The sequence below is a fragment of the Bos mutus genome, chromosome 14 (genome assembly GCF_027580195.1).
Source record: "Bos mutus isolate GX-2022 chromosome 14, NWIPB_WYAK_1.1, whole genome shotgun sequence".
Lineage (NCBI taxonomy): Eukaryota > Metazoa > Chordata > Mammalia > Artiodactyla > Bovidae > Bos > Bos mutus.
The window spans coordinates 40,458,620-40,472,880 of record NC_091630.1 but is presented as its reverse complement, the minus strand read 5'-3'; the positions used below and the strand labels follow the sequence as shown (position 1 = coordinate 40,472,880).

The window sequence follows — 14,261 nt, the reverse complement described above, 5'->3', positions numbered from 1 at the left end:
GAAGCATCAGTTAGAACTGGACATGGAACAACAGACTGGTTCCAAATAGGAAAAGGAGTACGTCAAGGCTGTACATTGTCACCCTGCTTATTTAACTTATATGCAGAGTACATCATGAGAAACGCTGGGCTGGAAGAAGCACAAGTTGGAATCAAGATTGCCGGGAGAGATATCAATAACCTCAGATATGCAGATGACACCACCCTTATGGCAGAAAGTGAAGAACTAAAAAGCCTCTTGATGAAAGTGAAAGAGGAGAGTGAAAAAGTTGGCTTAAAGCTCAACATTCAGAAAACGAAGATCATGGCATCTGGTTCCATCACTTCATGACAAATAGATGGGGAAACAGTGGAAACAGTGTCAGACTTTATTTTTCTGGGCTCCAAAATCACTGCAGATGGTGACTGCAGCCATGAAATTAAAAGACGCTCACTCCTTGGAAAGAAAGTTATGACCAACCTAGATAGCATATTCAAAAGCAGAGACATTACTTTGCCAACAAAGGTCCGACTAGTCAAGGTTATGGTTTTTCCAGTAGTCATGTATGGATGTGAAAGTTGGACTATAAAGAAAGCTGAGCGCAGAAGAATTGATGCTTTTGAACTGTGGTGTTGGAGAAGACTCTTGAGAGTCCCTTGGACTGCAAGGAGATCCAACCAGTCCATCCTAAAGGAGATTAGTCCTGGGTGTTCTTTGGAAGTAATGATGCTAAAGCTGAAACTCCAATACTTTGGCCACCTGATGTGAAGAACTGACTCATTTGAAAAGACCCTGATGCTGGGAAAGACTGAGGGCAGGTGGAGAAGGGGACGACAGAGGATGAAATGGTTGGATGGCATCACCAACGCAATGGACATGGGTTTGGGTGGACTCCAGGAGTTGGTGATGGACAGGGAGGCCTGGCGTGCTGCAGTTCATGGGGTCGTAAAGAGTTGGACACGACTGAGCAACTGAACTGAACTGAAAAGGAATGAAATTTTGCCATTTGCAGAGACATGGATAGACCTAGAGACAGAGTGAAGTCAGGAAGAGAAAAGAAAATACCAGATGATATCACTTTACATGTGGAGTCTAGAAAAATGATAGAGACAAACTTATTTGCAAAGCAAAAATACAGACACAGATGTAGAGAATTTATGGGGAGAGGGATGATTTGGAAGATTGGTATTGACATATACACACTACTATGTATAAAATAGGTAACCAATGAAAACCTACTTATAGCACGAGGAACTCTATTTAATGCTCTGTTGTGACCTAAATGGGAAGGAAATCCAAAAAAGACAGGATATGTGTGTATGTATAGCTGATTTGCTTTGCTGTACAGCAGAAATGAACACAAAATTGTAACGCAACTATGCAACTACACTCCAATAAAAATTTAAGATAAATAAATACTCCCCCAAAAGAGAAATGCCAACACCAATGATCGATGGCCACCACCACAAGTTTGTTAAGACAAAGAGGAATCTTCCCCTTGAGGCTTCTGAAAGAACAGGGCCCCTCTCAATGCTTTGAACTTCAGGCCTCTAGAGCTGTGATCAATTAAATTTCTGTTCTTTTAAGGTAACAAGTTTTTGGTATCTTGTTATGAAAGTCCTAGAGCTGGCAGTATTTGAGTCCTAAGATGGCAACTGTATTTTGACTATGTAATGACTATTCCAATATGATCAACAGATGCAAAGATAAAAGCGCAACTGAGACTAAACCCAGTTCTTTTTATTCCCAGACTAATAGATGATTTTAAAAATTATCAGTCATCAAATTAGTAGCTGTACTTTGTTTAAAGGGACATTTTTTAATAGAAAGGTTATAATTGTTAGAAACAATGAAAAAAAAACAGCAATCTTTTTTTTTTTTTACCTTACTCCTCTCAACCCCCAGTCTTTCTGGCCACAAAGATAATTTTTAGGAAAATTAATTTCTTCTGTTATTTTAAATTACATGCTCACACTGCTAATCTTTATTTCATTTTTCATTTTAAACATTACCCATTGGTTTCTAATAAGATTTTTCTGTTGCTGTTTTACTAGTTCTCTCTCACTCTCTCCTCTTCCCAATATAGATACAACAAAAATCATTATTAAATCAATATTCAGTGTTTGTGTTATTTTAGTCATGCAATATTTTTTGTCGTTGAATGACATGGCAAAATATAACTACATTTTTATACAAACTTTTGTTTAGCCTAGATTTGGTAATTTCTGTATCTTTGTTGTTTTTTGGCTTGCTTAACTGTTTGTGTATTTATAATTAATTATTTTCAGACTTTCTAATAGAACTGTAAAATTTTCAATATGATCAAAGAGATCAAGAAGTAAAGCTTTGTGAAATATTTGAAACATTTCAAAATGTCTCAAGTCCGCATTCACACGCAAGTGGTTGTTTGGCTAGATATTCAACTTTAGATTAGAAATTATTTTTTCTTCAGAAACGTGAAGAAATTGTTTACTTTCGGTTTCCAGTAGTGCTACTGAGGAATCCAGTATCATTCCCACAATTAATTCTTTTATATATAACACTGTCTTCCTCCCTCGTCTCCAACAGTTGAGAACCTTTTAAGATCTTCTATTTATCCTCAAAGTTCTCCATAATAATGTACAGTTATATGAAATTCTTAATTAATTTTACCTAGCTCTCATTGGATCCTTTATATCTAGAAATCCATGCACTTTTACTCCATGATATTGTCTTACATTATTTCTTTGGTAATTTCTCCCTAGCCTTTCCTCCTGCTTTCCTTCTCTGGAATTGATGTCAGCTGGATGCTGTACCTCTGAGACTGGTGTTCTAATTTACCATTTTTCCTTCTATTTCCATTTCTCTTTTGTAATAGTTGTTCTATTTTTCTGGGAGATTTCTTATGTTACTGAAGTCTTTTAATTATGTTTTATTTAATCTATCACACCATGACTTTTTAAAAGATATCTTTCTTGTTGCTTTGAAACACACCCATATTAGACTCACAGATATGTTAAAATTAATGTAGTATTTTTCATTTGTGTCTGCACTATGTTTTACCCATTTTATTTTGTTTTCTCTTTCACTGTTTGTGGTTTGCTTTCGTTGGTCTGTTTATCTATTAAATTAAGTGATTTCTGCAAATGTCTTAATCATCTATTAATTTTAAAATTTATAGTTTTAAAAAGTATTGAAACACTAACTGGCAAATCTGTGAACATGAAGGCTTTTCTCTTGCTTATAAATAGCTGAACTATGGAGTTATGACCAGGCTGAACCTGAGGCATTTCACTGTGCTTATCCCAAATCAGTGAGTCCTTTAAATACGGATATTGAATTTCCCCATAGATGAACTGTCAATTTACCAACATAAAGACCATAAACTTGGCAATCTACATTTAGGAGAATAAACAGTGGGTTCATTATGCCAACATTTATTCAAACTCTCTGTTTTTAATAAATTAAATCACTCCCACTTTCAGCCCTGCATAGGATCCCAGAATCCAGAATCTCTGATTGAACCTCTCCATAGAAACCTCCATACTTCTGCAAGAAGAGCAGAGGGGGCGGGGGTGGCACTTTGTTGCTTGTTTGGGATCAGAAAATTTGGTAGTGGATATGTGAGACCAATAATGCTGTTCTATTAATAGCATTTACAAGAGTATGTGAGATGAATCAAGTATCAACATTTCATTTTAATTCATCTCAAAGTATTTCTAATTCCCTTTATGAGTTCTTACTTGATCCATGAATTATTTAGAAACATATTGTTTAATTTCCATTTGTGATTTTCACAAATATCTTCCTGTTAATGATTTCTTATTCTGCTATCCACTGAGAGTATTCTTTTATTGTTTATATCCTTTAAAATGTACTGAAATCTGTTTCATGGTCTAGCATATAGTATACCCATGTGCATTTGAAAAGAGTATATATTCTGATGCTCTTAGGGGGATGTTTTAAGATGGCTGTTAGGTTTAGGTGATTGATAATGTTGTTCAAGTTTTTTTTTTTTTTTTCTTCTTGTTGATTTTACGTATGTTCTATTATTGAAAAAGGGTATCCAACTATTAGCATAGAACTGTCTGTTTTGCTTTCGATTATGTTCAATATTGTTTCATTAGATTCTGAAGTTATGCTGTTAGGTACATATATTTATTATACATTCTTGATGAAATAACCATTTTATCAATATGAAATGTCTTTATTTGTCTCTAGTAAAATTTTGGTCATAAAATATATTTTTTCTGATGTTTACTTAGCCACTCCAGGTTTCTTGTTATTGCTATTGTTTTGTTTTGTTGTTACCATTATGATATATCTATTTCAACTCTTTTACACTCCACTTGTATATGTTCTTGAGTTTAAAATGGGTCATTTGTATGACCCATTTTGTATATTTGAATCATGTTTTTTATTTTTTATCCATTCTGAAATTCCTGTCTTTAGATGAAATGTTCAACCTTTTTATACTAAACATAATATTAATTTTATAATTTTTAGGTAGAATGTAATTCATGTAGGATTTATGTCCAATATTTGTGATTTACTTTCCAAATGTCACATTTTTAATCTAATCCCTCTTCCTCAATACTGGCCATTTTTTATTGTTGTTGCTGATGTTGTTAAAGAGATATTTCCTAGTGTGCAATTTCAATTCCCTTATCTTTTAATATATTTCTGAGTTGTATTCTTAATGCTTGCTCTAAAGATTACAAATAACATCTTAAGTTATAAGTATCTAGTTTTGATTAATAACAACTTAATTTCAATAGTTTAAAAAACTTTGTCTATTAGCTCCATTACATTGCTCTCCTTTGATCTGTTACTGATAGAAAAATTGCATCTTTATATATTATATGCCTATACACAGTTATAATTAATATTTTATGTAGCTGTCTTTTAAATCAGATAGGAGGAAAAAATATTATAATAAAATACATTTATACTATTTTTTTATATTTACGTCTGCAGTTACTCTTATTGATGCTCTTCATTTCTTCAGATGGATTCAAATTATGGGCTTGTCCTTTTCATCTGAAGGGCTCACTTTAATAGTTCTTGTAGCACAAGTCTGCTAGAAAAAAATTCTCAAGTTTTTTACAAAAGTATTGAAAGCTTCATGAATTTTCATGTCATCCTTCTATAACAGCCATGATAATCTCTGTATCATTCCAATTTTAGTATGTGTGTGCTTAAGTGAGCATTTAGTTACTCTTATATGGTAAAAAAATATTAAATGTTACAGATTATGAAGTTATAGATATAGGAAATTTGTTTAGCAACCATTTCAGGAACATATTTGGGTACTGCTATTATTGACATTGGAAATTCAATGTTACCATGTAGCAAGATAAAACAGATAAACCTCAAGTTGTGATGTTTTTTCCTGGTAAATAATGTAAGGTTAATTATCAATTGTCACATTTCTTCCAGCATTTTCTAGTTAGCTTTTAACTTAGTGTAAGTGACATGAAAAGATGGTAAGATTTGCATTAATTCCTGACCCAAAACACAGAACTTTTGAAGATGAAAACCCATTAACAGAGCTCTGTATTTCTGGTGAAAAATAAATGTCTCATTCCTGAAAAAATTATAAATATTTTACAAATTATATGTTCATGAACCTATTCAGAATTTTTAATGGTTTCATTGCAAATGTAATTTTCTCTACCCACACTCCATTCTTCTCAATTAAATAGATTGGGTGGGTTTGTGTATTTTTTGGTCCCTTATTATATTTAGTTATATTTAAGCCTTCTCTTCTAAACTCATTTCCTGGTAACAAAGAAGTAAGACACAGACACTGATTCTGACTCCTGGGGAAGCTTAGGCCCCGGCGTGCTGGTCTAGGAAGGGCCTAGCATCACCTTGTTCACGTGGACTCGTATGTGGAACCGGTGCGCTTCTAAACATCTCAGAGACATTTAACAGTATTGCCATCATCAAACAAATCATGGTTGCCAGGGGGGAAAGGAGAGTTAGGGAATCTGAGAAGATTATGTACACACTGCTATATGTAAAATGGATAGCAAACAAAGTCCCACTCTATAGGCACAGAGAACTCTGCTCAGTGTTGTGTATCCGCAGGATGGTAGGAGGGTTTCGGGAGAATGGATACATGTATGTGTATGGCTGAGTCCCTTCGCTGTTCACCTGAAACTACCACATTGTTAATCGGTTCTTGTTGTTGTTTAGTCACCAGTCTGACTCTTTGTGACCCCATGGACTGCAGCAGGCCAAGCCTCCTGTCCATCACCTCCCAAAGTTTGCCCAAGTTCATGTCCATTGCATCGGTGATGCCATGCAACCATCTCATTCTCTGACGCCCTCTTCTCCTGTCCTCAATCTTTCCCAGCATCAGAGACTTTTCTAATAAGTCAGCTGTTCGCATAAGATGACCAAAATACTGGAGTTTCAGCTTAAGCATCAGTCCTTTCAATGAGTATTCAGGGTTGATTTCTCTTAAGACTGACTGGCTTGATCTTGCTGTTCAAAGGACAGTTCCACAGCTGTAAAGAATCTGCCTGTAATGGAGGAGACGTAGGAGAATGCAGGTTAGATCCCTGGGTGAGGGCAATCCCTTAGAGGAGGACATGACAACCCACTACAGTATTCTTGCCTGGAGAATCCCATGGACAGAGAAGCTTGGTGACAGTCCATAGAGTCACAAAGAGTTGGACATGACTGAAGCAACTGAGCATGAACGCATAGAATAATTTAAGATGTGGGGGGAAATAAGTTTTTAGTATTTTAAATCCACTAAAAATCTCCAAATTTATAATATTTTGCTAGATATTAACTATCTACTTTTATTAGATAAACCAGAAAAAAGCAGCATTAGATAAACTGAGTTTTTTTTAATACATTTCAAAATAATTTCTATATCATCTGTTATGCAGAGATCCAGCCATACACACTGGCTCATTAAAGTGTAAAATAGTTATATAAAGTTCTATTCATTAAGCAGAGTTCACACAAAGAATTTTCCTATGATGTGAAACAGTGCAAAAGATTTATGTTTCTAGATACTGATTAAAGGAAAGCCATCAGGCTTTGTCTTACAGTAATTTCATATTTGTTTAAAGTTTAAAAGTGTCTTCCAAATTCTAGACATCTATACCTTTAAGTCAGTTGGGCAACAACCAGATATTTTAAAACCTTAGATTCCATTTGCCAATCCACTTCTTTTAAAAGCATGCTTTTCATTCCTTTTTTTGAAATAAAAGCAGCCGCATTGTCTGTACTGATTCAATCATCACCACTGAAAATGTTAAAAGAAGAGTACAAATGAGAAACACTGATACATCTTCTGACATCATTCATTTAGAAGCTAGTTCTCAAGTTGTCATTACATTTACCACATAAAAATTAGAAATGATTTGTTTGGAGAACTATAGCTATTTCTAGATTCAAGATGTTTGGACAGCTGTAGATAAAGTTTCACTATCAGACTGAACTAAATATGCTGTAATTATATATAAAGCAGGATGAGTTTTGTCCCATGAACTTTCGCTATTAATGCACTCAGGCTAAGCATCCAAGATATCATCATTCTTTAAGATTAAACAAGTGTATTTCTCAGTCACAAATGTAAAATTAAAGTCTGAAAATCAAGGTGAAGGATTGGTTGGACAAGGCTGATGTTTCTATCATCTGATTGTTTCCATCTTTATTCTGTTCTGTAGAATCCACAATAAGCTTGTATTTCCACAAAGTCTGTGTTTCCTCATTTGTTAGCACTCATCACACTTGAAGTTATTAGTTAAATATCTATTTCCTCCAATAAACAGGTTCAGTAGGCCAGGGACCACTGCTGTCTTATTTTCTTCTGCCTGCTAAACTATCATGAGCTGTGCTGTGCTCAGTCGCTTCAGTCATGTTCGACTCTTTGCAACCCTATTGACTGTAGACCGCCAGGCTCCTCTGTCCATGGGATCCTCCAGGCAAGAATACTGTAGTGGGTCGCCATGCTCTCCTCCAGGGGATCTTCCCGACCCAGGAATCGAACCCAATCTCTTGCCTCTCCTGCATTGCAGACAGGTTCTTTACCCACTGAGCCACCTGGGAAGGCCCTAAACTGTCATATGAGATACCAAAGAGGATTTGTTGTATGAATAAATTAATGATAAATGAATGAAGAAACCTAAATTATCAGTTTGATAATTAGAGAATAGAATATTGAACTTTTGAATTGAATTTTCATAATTCTTATATAATGATAATTTGTTTAAAATTTGGCATGCAAAATATAATAAACAATAGAGTGAACAGATAGTAAAGAAAAATGATGGCCAAGGAATTGGAAGATTTAGATTTCAAATTATCTGAATCCTAGGAAAAATGAGACCCCAAAGAAATTTATATGCTCTATTTAAGTATTTCAGAAATAGAAATTAAGAAGTCATCAGTATACTAAATTATTATGATTTCTAAACTAATCATAATTCATTCAAATGACATACGAGATACAGGGCTCTCAGAATATTTACCATGTTAATCAAATGAATAATTACACTGAAACTTGAGTTTATTTCTCTGGTATATCAAAATGTTGTACTTATGTGGGTGAGGTTGACATTTTGGAGAACTGTCTTAGTACAGAAAATTTTTGTTAATTCTGCATTTTGTGTTCTTCTTGAAGTGATTTTTCCAAGTTTCCTTTTTATATTCTAAGATATCTTGTTTATAAAAAATATGTAATATTTCCTTGTTGGCATGACAAACATAACTAGAATGCTTCATTGCAGTGCTTTAGATATAATCTAAAAATTGTTCTTACGTGCAACAGCAGAGACCAATGACTCATGAAATTGCTCAACATTGGGCATAGTTCTTCTTGCAGAACTACTAGTTTATATGAGACATTTTTCTTCAGACTTTGAGATCAAAATGTAAACTCTACTCAGTATGTCAGCATTTACATTAAAATGAATTTTTCACTCATGGGAAAAGCTTTAATTCAGTGCATTTAAAAGTTTGGAAATCAACAGGACATGTTTGTGAAAATTTTAAATGTTTCTTTCACTACTTGGTTTGGAATAAAATAGGAAACAGGGGGAAAAGTATTCAACCCAGGAAAGAGATCCTTCTTCTGCCTATCAAAAGAGCTATTAAATATGGGGACTTCCCAGGTAGCAGTAAGGATAATGAACCCACCTGCCAATGCAGGAGACATAAATGATGCAGGTTGGATTCCTGGGTCAGAAAGATTCCCCTGGAAGAGGAAATGGCAAGCTACTCCAGTATTCTTGCCTGGAGAATCCCCACGGACAGAGGAGACTGCCAGGTTACAGTCCAGAGTGTTGCAGAGAGTTGGACACGACGGAAGCTGCTTAGCCTGCATGCATATACCAGTACAGTCAGTTCCCCGCCTCTGAAACAGAAGAGATGTCCATTTCCTACCAAATGTTGTTGCTGTCTTTGTACTCAAGATTCCATCCCATTTCAACATTCAAGATTCCACTTTTAAAACCAGTTCTTTTTATCCTGCATCCTTAATTTCTCCCTTTATGCTTGGTTATTCTCCAAAATACATAAGCTTCTCCTAATAGCTCTCATTTTATTTATTTTCAAAGCATATATTAGAAACTTTCATTCTGCCAGGGAAGTTTCCTTCCTTTAAAATCTCTGTCCATAAAATCTGTCCATGTCTCTTCTAACAATCATATGTTAGAAGATATATGAAAGATGTATGGCAAGATATATGAAGGCCATTTCATATCTCCTTAGATGAGGTTTTTCCTTGAATACCTAAGGTAAGAACCTGCCATTGCTTTCTATTGTGTCTCATGGTGAATTTTCTTTATGTTACCAATCAAAATCTGAACATACCATAGTTATTTTTTAACTTGATATTAATAGTTTAAATTTTCTCTTTGAGAAAGTAGCATGTAGGCTCTTCGAGGCAGATCCTTTAATTCTCATTCATCCTTGTATTTTAAAAACCTAACAGAACTCAGAACAAAGTACGTACTTAACATGTGTTTATAGAATGAATGCAAGATCTATACCAGTTCCTATGGAAAAATTAACAGTCAACCCTAAGTAATGGTGCAAAGGACCAAAATGTCTTGTTGCCACTTGCGTTTTTCTATTCTTCCTTCATTCTTTCTTCTAAATGCCTTGTACCCTTTTGCTCTTTCACTGTAATATTCTAACCAGTATCTTTCCCATTAGACAGACTTTATTCTCCAAATTAATCACTTACTTCAATAATTACTCAATTCATCTAGTCCATGCATGTTTTAGAAAATATTGTTGAATTCATAATAAGGCAACAATTAACATTTGTATTTTCTTCTTTGACTCTTTACCAAGTACATCTTAAGTTTTTCAAAGGAACAATCATATTATAGTTGTGGAAGCCAGGAAATCAGGCTCTGATTCTCCAAACATCTTCATTAATTTCCAGAGATCTGTGTCACGGTTCCCAAAACAAATTTTTCCACTTCTTTCACTACCATGTCACATCAGTTTTGAGTACTGATGTTAAATTTTCTAAAACCTTTTCATCATCTTTACCTTTCAACTTCTTCTTCTTCTTCTCTCCTGTTTTTCTCATCTTTTATTAATGGGGCCATCATCTATCTGTATCATAAAAGACCACCACCATCACATGACTTTATTGCTCACGGGATAAAAGGGTTATCCACTTCTTGTACCTCTGCATATTTAGTCACCAAACGTCAATCCTACCTGCAAAATAACATGAATTCCATCCATATTTTAAAATTTATATTCCCACTTGTTTTATTTTGAGAACCTTCAACTTCCCTCCTCCATACAGTTCCTTCTCCAAACAGTTAATATGATCCTGCTAATACGCCAATTTTCAGGCTATTTCCACATATAACAAGAAAATAATCTCCTAAGGATCTAACTTTTGCCTTTCTTCTCAAAATAAACTCTGAACTTTGCAAATAGAGACTATGACCATTATAATTAAAAAATAAGCTTTATTGAGCATTTACTCCATTCCATGTGGCATTCTCCCTGAATAAGCTTATTTATTTCCTATAATAACATACTAAGGAAAAAATACTATCATTAAAATAAATTTAAAAGTGAAGACTAGAGATGTTAAGTAATTTTCCCACACTTTATGGTAAAGAGAGCCAGGATTCAAATACAGGCTAGACTGCCTCCAGAATTCATATTCTGGTTTAAAAGGTTTTTTTTAGTTGAAATATATTTGATGTATAACATTGTGTAATTTCAAAGTGTACAACTTGTTGATTGGATACGTGTATATACTGCAGTATGAGCGCCATTGTAGCTTTAGCTATCACCCCCATGATATCACCAAGGGCTTCCTTGGTGGCACAGGGGTAAAGAATCTGCCTGCCAATGCAGGAGACGCAGGAGATGTGTGTTTGATCCCTGGATTGGGAAGATCCCCGGGAGAAGAAAACAGCAACCCACTCCAGTATTCTTGCCTGGAAAAATCCCATGGACAGAGGGGCCTGGTGGCCTCTGGTGGCCCTGGTGACAGTCCATGGGATCCCAAGAGTCACACAATTTAGCGACTAACAAGCACCACTACCTACGACATCACATAATTATTATTTCTTAGCGACTAAACTCTACCGTGTCTTGCTATTTCCACGTTAAACAAACGAAAAAACTGTGTTGGTTCTTGCCTATATCATCATTGAGGTGCAAAAAATCTGAGGCGTAAAGAGGGTAGATGCTGCTAAGTTGCTTCAGTCGTGTCTGACTCTGTGCGACCCCATAGACAGCAGACCACCAGGCTCCCCCGTCCCTGGGATTCTCCAGGCAAGAACACTGGAGTGGGTTGCCATTTCCTCCTCCAATGCATGAAAGTGAAAAGTGAAAGTGAAGTCGCTCAGTCATGTCTGACTCCTAGCAACCCCATGGACTGTAGCCTACCAGGCTCCTCTGTCCAAGGGATTTTCCAGGCAAGAGTACTGGAGTGGGTTGCCATTGCCTTCTCCAAAAGAGGGTAGATAAATCTCTCAAATTTGCAAGTCTAGTTAAATTATAAGGTGACCCTGAGCCCAGGCTACTCTGCACCCATCTTGTTGCCCCTCTTGTGCCCTTGGACTGTCTGGTTCCTAAGATGAGATGGACAGCCCCACAAACACTCCATCTTCCAGCATTTTCTTGATCACAGACTACAATTAGAGGACTTTGTTAAATGCCTTGGGCTATACTTGACAATGTTCAAGAAAGGAATGATGCTGAAGAAGAATGCTGGCTACTTCCTTCTCTCCGAATGCCATCCCTACCAGCAGTTAAAGTCAATCTGGGAGAACATCAAATCTAGGCAATTTTCTTTTGAACTATCAAGAGAATACATTAATCTGTATGAACTAAAGTATGTGATTAAAGCATGAAATTCTTTCCAGTTGTGATTATGAAAACAGTTTGAAATGAATTAGTCTCCATACCACATTAATGTAGTCATCCCAAGGCCCGATAACTGGGAACACTTCAATGGCCCAAGTGCACCCATGAGTAGTTACCCAGACTGCATGTAGATTCAGAAACAGCTTCTATTTCAAGTGAAGATCAAGAGGTGCTGAAATTTGATAGGACATTGTCATTCTAAGTCAGATGGCAAATGCTTTAATACTTAACACAAACTCTAAAATTCATTTACTTTCTTCCTCAAAGGCATAGAGTGTCAGAAAATATTTTAGACATTCCTTACACCGAAAAAGAAGTAAACTCAGCTGAACATATCTTTGCGCTAAAAAATTAACATGCACATTTTTTTGCTGTTGTTGATCACATACCGTATCATTTCAAATAAACAATCCTAAAACAGCGTGCAATAGTTCTAACTCAGGGTTACATGAATAATCAGCTAATTTCGAAAATACACTTCTTACAAGTAGCTATGAATCTTGAAAATCCTTTGGAACAATGGATAAAAATGCATACATTTATAGTACCCAAACATCCTCTATCTTGGTAGAAAAATGGTAGAAAAACAAGCTCTGGAGCTGAGTCCTGGCCAACTCTTTGCGACCCCATGGACTGTAGCCCGCCAGTCTCCCCTGTCCATGGGATTTCCCAGGCAAGAATACTAAGGCGAGTTGCCATTTCCTCCTCCAGGGGATCTCTCTGACCCAGGAATTGAACCTGGGTCTCCTGTATCTCCTGGATTGGCAGGAGGATTCTTTACCACTGAACTACCAGGGGAAGCCCAGAAAGACAAGCTTACCTATTATAATTGGCATAGACAGATATTCATTCTATAAATATTTAGACTCTGACAGTCAAAGTGTGTAACTGAGAACAGAAAAGCCCGGTCCAGATAATGAACTGAATAAACTAGGAAGACATAAACATAAGCAAGGCAGTTTCTTTATTGCATTATGTTTTATTTACTTTTAGATACCATTCATCAATAAAGCCACAGGTATCCATCTCCCACTAGGCTGTCACTGGAGAGTTTATCTTTCTAGCTCTTCAATTTCTACAATAAAATTATTCAAATGATAAACTCATTTCACTTTTATTAACTAGAAAGTAATTTAATATGGCCAATTTGAATAATTCTTTCTGAAAATATATCTTTTATGACAGATATGTTGCTTGGAGTGTTAGGGTCTGATAAATGACAATCTAAACTGTTATTACTCATTTCAAAATGGTCAAAGGCAAGCTTTAGCTCTATCAAGCTGAAACTTTCCTTACTTTAATAATTCCCCCATTAAGACCCAAACATAATCATGCCAATTCCAGAGGCAGAACATATGAACAGACCAATCTGTTTAAAATAGTACTCCTGCTGGGAAAACACAAGAAGATTAGGGGAAAAAAAAATCTCTACTGGAAGGAAAAGGCAAATAGCAAAAATAATGAGCTTTAAAGTTAGAGACAGAGAAAAACTCTCTCCAAAGATAATATAGACAACTATGTATGTACAGCTTTGGTGGAAAAGAATTCAGAATAATCTCTCAAGAAAAATCATAATTACACAGTTGTTGTTAATGGTAATAAAAAAAAAACCTTTTAAAAATAAAATCTTGAAACATATATTTACTGATATGGATGGCATGTTGTATTTCAGTATTTTTTCTTTGTTATGAGTGCTATTAAAGTAATGTGATAAAAAAATTGTTATTGTTGCTCAGTCACTCAGTCACATGACCAACCAGTCACTGACTCATTGTGACCCCGTGGACTGCAGCATGACAGGCTTTCCTGTTCTTCACCGTCTCCCAGAGTTTGCTCAAACTCCTGTCCATTGAATTGGTGATACCAAGCATCCAAATCTCTGTCAACCCCTTCTCCTCCAGCCCTCAATCTTTCCCAACATCAGGATC

At 35.6% G+C, this 14,261-nt stretch overlaps 1 non-coding gene across 1 annotated transcript; it reads right to left on the bottom strand.

Annotated features, from left to right (window-relative positions):
* Positions 1 to 5,065: 5,065 nt before the first annotated feature.
* LOC138990839 (U6 spliceosomal RNA) lies at positions 5,066 to 5,168 on the bottom strand. Its single transcript, XR_011466951.1, has one exon. It is a non-coding gene; the product is annotated as a U6 spliceosomal RNA (small nuclear RNA).
* Between the last annotated feature and the right edge of the window lie 9,093 nt (positions 5,169 to 14,261).